The following is a 6,000-nucleotide window of genomic DNA, read 5'->3' on the forward strand; positions in this document are numbered from 1 at the left end:
TTGAGCTATTAATTTTAATTTAATGCACTGTAATTTGAACTCTGCTCTTCCCTCCATTTTTTAAATGTTGATCTCTTTTGACAAGTAACAAAAAAAGTAAAATAGTAAGTTTGAACTCTTAATTCATTGTGAAAATATTACACCATCCACCCTACTTTGTGTTTCCATGTCTTAAATAATAGCCAAAGATCTGCTGTGAATTAGATAGCAAAGATCATATCTAATTCATAAGATTAATTGAAAGGAACTGGTATTTATGAATATATGAACCAAAATACTTCATGTTCTCAACCAAGATTCAGCAATTCTGGTTGTTTATGGATAGTCCAGTGTGGAGAATGAGAAAAGGGGATGCTCTGGTAAGCATTTATATATTCTGTGTATGTATGAAGTGTGGCTACTTTTTTCTATCTTTTTATCTAAATTATAAGCAGCAAATAGCCAAGAAACTGTCTTGTCAAATAAATTTCATAATAAAAGAGAGATAACACATGTAGCATAAACCAGGTTTTATTCTGGCCTAATAGCAAAGGTTATCAAGCTAAATGTACCATAAATTCTCACAGTATTGCAAGCCAGGCAGTCATGGCACTTCAATTAGACATCAGTTTGATGTGTAGTGGTTTAGGTAGCCTTATCCTCTTCCTTTTTTACCACTCAAACTACAAACCTTGCTTTCACTGACTATTTCTAAAATTCCTTTCAAAACTTAGTAACAATGAGGTCTGCATAAATCCTGCAACTCAGTAACAAAACAAAAAAACCAAACCAAACCAAAAAACAACAACAAAAAAAGACATTTTGGTGCAAGACTATTCTGTATAGTTTTATCTCTAAATTTGTCTACTCTTTTTCTAAGTAACCATGCTTAAAACTGAGGTAAAGCATGTGTTGGACTCTCTCACTGTAAGCAGGAAATATCCATCCCACTCTCTGTCTGTGTTTGTTGTCCTGTGAGACAAGATATTGTCCTCTGGATTCTCCCTCTCAGAACACACACCCTAAAAGCAAGAACCACTATTACAGTAGTCTGACCATAATTTTTTAGATTACAGGTAATTCAGGCTGTTATCTGTGACAGGTTGTAACACCACACAGAGGAGCTGGCATCATGTGAGGCCAGATCACTGACTGACATCAAAAGGGGCCAGCAGTGTTTGCAGTTCTTTTTCTCCAGACAGTGCCAGCTGCATTGGTAGTGATTTCCTTTCAAAAGCTCAGTGGCAGCAGGTCTTAGAGGGGACAACAGAAGTGACAATTTTGCATCTTGTAAAAGATCAAATGGTTTCAAACATAAGTGCCAGCCCTTTTAAGATCAGCTCTAGCAAGACCAAGAAGTGAAACTTGTGTCATCAGTTTTGTTTGTTTATTTTCCAGTAAAGTTTCAAGCTGCAAATCCCTCTTTTGAATCCTGAGGTTCACTGTTTCTGAGGCCTTGCTGGCCTAGAGTATAAATGCTGAAATGTTTTGTTGGGGTTTTTTTGTCTTTTTTTTTTCCTTGTTAGTTGGCTAAAGCCCCAAAAAACAATTAATGTTGCTCAGTAATATTTACAAAGATTTTCACATCTGTAAACATAAATACCATGGTGATGTTCTGCATTTTCTAAAAGAAGCCTGAAGACTTCTTTTAGATTCTTTCTGCCTAAACCATGTGAATCAATGAAATAGCAGTTGGAATAAAGGAGCAGTAGTTGACTGATCAAATTTTTCCAGATCAACGAGAATGTGTATTCTGTTGAAATATTCTTGGTCTTGATACAGACTTGCAACTTTTGAAACCTCCTGTCCTTGAAAGATTTGTGGAAAGAGACCACTATCAGAGTGGAGGAAGTCACTACTGAATTTACATATCAGCAACACAAATATCAACTCTGCAAATGCTGTGTCTTACCCAGAAATTCTGCAGATCTGGGCAGTCACTGGTGTGAATATTGATTAAAAGACTTTTTGTTCTTACTTCCTTCGAAGAGTGACAATTATCTCCAGCAATTATAAAGTAAAATTTCCTGTTCCACTGTCACTGAACTAGATAAGATTACACTCAAAGGTAAAGTACAGAGGGTTTAGGAAACTTTGATAAGAAAAGAAAAAGGACCCCTGAAGTATCCAAAATGTAGCTGCTAGAAGGGTAAAATACCTGCTCAGGTGTGTTGGGGTTTTTGCCTGTATTCTATCTGATGTTTCTGTAGGAGTTCATGATACAGCTTGGGCAGGATGAAGCTTGTTCCAGATAAAATCTGTCTTCCATAACTTGGCTTCGATGGCTCTGCAGCTTTTGTGAACACTGTGACTGTGGTCACAAGGGTTTTCAGGATGAAGAAGAGATGAGAATGTTGACTCCATGATCAGAAGGCTTGATTTATTATTTTATGATATATGTTACATTAAGACTATACTAAAAAGCAATAGAAAGGAAAAGGTTTCTTCAGAAGCTAGCTAAGCTAAGAATAGACAAGAATGAAATAACAAAGATCTGTGTCTCAGACAGAGCAAGAGCCAGCTCTGCCATGAGTGGTCAGGAAATCCCAACATCCACAGGAGACCAATCACAGGTCTACCTGTTGCATTCCACAGCAGCAGATAACCACTGTTTACTTTTGGTTGCTGAAACTGCAGCTTCTCACAAGGAAAAATCCTAAGAAAGGATTTTTCATGAAAGATGTCTGCGACAGAACACAATACAGCAAAAACTGTTAGAAGGGAGCCCTCTGCAGCCAGAGTTCCCTCCAGTCAATGAACGTGGAGTGTAACTGCTCTTGGCACTTTTCCTTGCCCTGCCTGTTCCTGCTCACAGCTCAAAACAACTCTCAATCACGGGTACTCTTCTCAAGGAAAGCACCCTCCCTGTGGGTGACCCTCTTGGCCATGCATCACCTGGAGGTGCAGCTGTGTGTTAAACAGGGCAAGGCTGATGTTGGTTGGGCCCAGGTAGGAGGATGGATCATTTCCTTCCATAATACAATCTAGCTTTGTACAAGTTCCTCCTCAGCCTGTCAGCTGGTGTGACTACATCTGTTGCTACCAGACTTTGTGAAAAGTGAAACTGAGAAACACAGCCTAGAGTATTGAAAAAGGATGGGAGTTTTATGAAGATTGAATATAGTTCTTGTTTTACTTCACTTTAAAGGCAGACAGCTTTAGTCCTTATTTATCTGTATGAGGTGAACTGCTCTGCTTAAGTCCTCTGTTGTTTCTGTGTGGGTCTACACAGGAAAAGTTATTTTAATTATCTTTTTAATGACCACTCAAACTGTGCTATATTTCTAGATGTTCTTACTGCTCAAAATTAATTTGGTTTGACTGTTTTTGTAATTTACTCAGAAATTGCTTTAATAATTTAATTTAAGACTCCTGGCTGAAAGTGTCCAGGTTCTAGTTTCAATCAATCCATAAACTGTGTATGTTTGGACTCATCTTTCAGAGCGTTCTCCTGCTGACACATCCTCATCCTCATGCTTTTCCTGTTTGTTACACTGCTATCATGGTTCTATATCTGTTTAGTGAAGGACATCATGTGAGTTTATTTACCATATGGCTGCTGGGAGCAAGATGAATGGGGAGCTGACTAAGAACATATTTATTATTTAAGAAAATCAGAGCCAAGGAAGAGAAGGACAAGTGTAGGGATCTCCAGAAAGCTTTCACCAAACTAACTGAGGACAGAAATACCCATTGTCCATAGTTTTAAAACATTATTTGTATATGTCTTGCCTTCTCTAGGTACTTTAACCCCTTATAGGAGTAAGAATCTGAGTTTGTGAGGTTTCTAATGCAGCTTCTGACCTGCAAAGATGGGCAAACCAAACTGTCTCCTTTAATCAGAGCAAGCTTTAAATTGAAATTACTGACTCCTCTTTTTTTGTAAGCTTTTCTAGCAGTTGTTTAGGAAACAACCATGACAAACCTGTTATTTACTAATGGAACCAGATAAATGATCAGGACATGAAGCCAGCACCCAATAGCTGTGCTCTCAGCTAACTCTCTGAGAGCTGCTGCATTCAATAAATGAGTCAATAAAGAGTACAATAAGGATAAAATACTGAGTGAAATTAATCCCTGATAAAACTGACCTTAAGTCAGCGGTTATGTCCTTTAGTGTCCTTTAGAGTTACATTGCTAAAAGCCAATAGTAGGAGTTTGTAGAAGGAATTAAAGCTTTTGGTTAGCTCAGGAGTGAGGCTTATGTCTCTTCAGTACTTCAATCCCAGGAGGGTCAGCTCTTAAAGTATCTGAACAACATTTAAGCCAGAAATTATCTGTAGAACTTACCTTGTACAAGCTTTTGTAAATTCAAACCAATATCACCTCAGTCTAGGGATCCAGCTATTCACATGTGAAACAAATGTGTCTTTGGGCAGAGGAGTTAACTCACATTCACTGCATGTGGGACTATCTCCTTCAGACACACAGCATGTAAATGCTAAGCCTGAAAGCTTTGCAAAATTAGTATCATTTCAGAAAATTATCTATGTTAACCAGAATAACTTCCCAGAATGAAATTTTGCTTATTTATACTGCTTCTACTTTAAAAAATAAACAAAAAACAACAACAAACAAACCTCAGCAAAACCCAAAGCAAACAAGCACCCTCACCTTAAACAAACGACCAGAAAAAAACAGAGACAAACCCACTTCCTTTTTACCAAGGAGAGAATTGCTCCAGTTGAAGACTCTTCTTCTTACAGGTATTTTACAACAAGCACACATACAACTGAACTCCCCCATACCCCCATATTCACTTTGCAACTCTTCTTGAGATTGATCCCCCACCAGAATACAGAGATTCCCACAGCTCCATGTGAGGCTGCAAAGCCAAACAAGCTCAGAAACTTGCAAAAGAACTACAATGGATTACAATAGGCTTTCAGAACCTTTTTTTTTCAGACCTTCAAATTTTACTCAAAATTTCACAGAAGAGACTCCAGAGAAATGTGACCATGCTATTCAAGTACATTTCTGAAATAATTTTTATCTTTTGTTAATACTTGTCAATTTCCTGTTCATTAAACTTGAGAAGCTGGCTAAGAGGAAATAATTCTATGGCGATGAAATGGCTTGCATTGCCCCGGAGAATTAATTATTTTCAATCCACAGAACACATTTAACACTTTCATAGAATCATAGAATACTTTGGGTTGGAAGGGACCTTTAAAGCTCATCCAGCCCTACCCACTGCAATGAGCAGGGACATCTTCAACTAAATTAGGTTGCTCAGGGCCTTGTCTAACCTGACCTTGAGTGTTTCCAGGGATGGGGCATCCACCACCTCTCTGGGCAACCTGTGCCACTGTTTCACACCACATTGTAAAGAAATTCTTCCTCTTACCTAGCCTGAATCTACCCTCTTTTGGTTTAAAACCATTGTCCCTTATCCTATTGCTACAGGCCCTATCAAAAAGTCTGTCCCCATCTTTCTTAAAAGTGCTCTTCAAGTACTGAAAAGGCACATGAAGTCCTCCCCAAAGTCTTCTCCTCTTCAGGATGAACAACCTCAGCTCTCTCAGCCTTTTCTCACAGGAGAGGTGCTCCAGCCATCTGATCACTTCTGCAGCCCTGCTGTGGACAAGCTTTTCTGTATGACATAAAACCATGCCACATGAAGCCAGAAATACTTACTGCTTAATAGAAGGTGACTACTTTCAGAGCCAGATCCAGCCTTTTTTTTTTTTTAATATCTGGCAATCTTGCAATGTTTGTTCTGATTTAGGTCATGTTCTGGTAGTGGCTTTGGTTCTCTTCTCCCACCTCTCTTCCTAAAATGTCTCCTTTATGCAATTTCTTTAAAACCTAAAGAGGTTTCACCAAAATAGGAAAAAAATTACATCTGCACTTGAGCAGCTGCATTTGCTTTAAATGGATTTTAGGGACTAAAGAATGACAATTTAAAATTAATCCACAGAAATGCAAAACAATTTTAACATACTCTTAGTAGACTGGATTTAATAAAGGGAACCATAGATCAAAAAATGGAAATGCTGTTTGTTGTAATCTAACGGTTTA

This window comes from Agelaius phoeniceus, chromosome 6 (assembly GCF_051311805.1).
Source record: "Agelaius phoeniceus isolate bAgePho1 chromosome 6, bAgePho1.hap1, whole genome shotgun sequence".
NCBI classification, from domain to species: Eukaryota; Metazoa; Chordata; class Aves; order Passeriformes; family Icteridae; genus Agelaius; species Agelaius phoeniceus.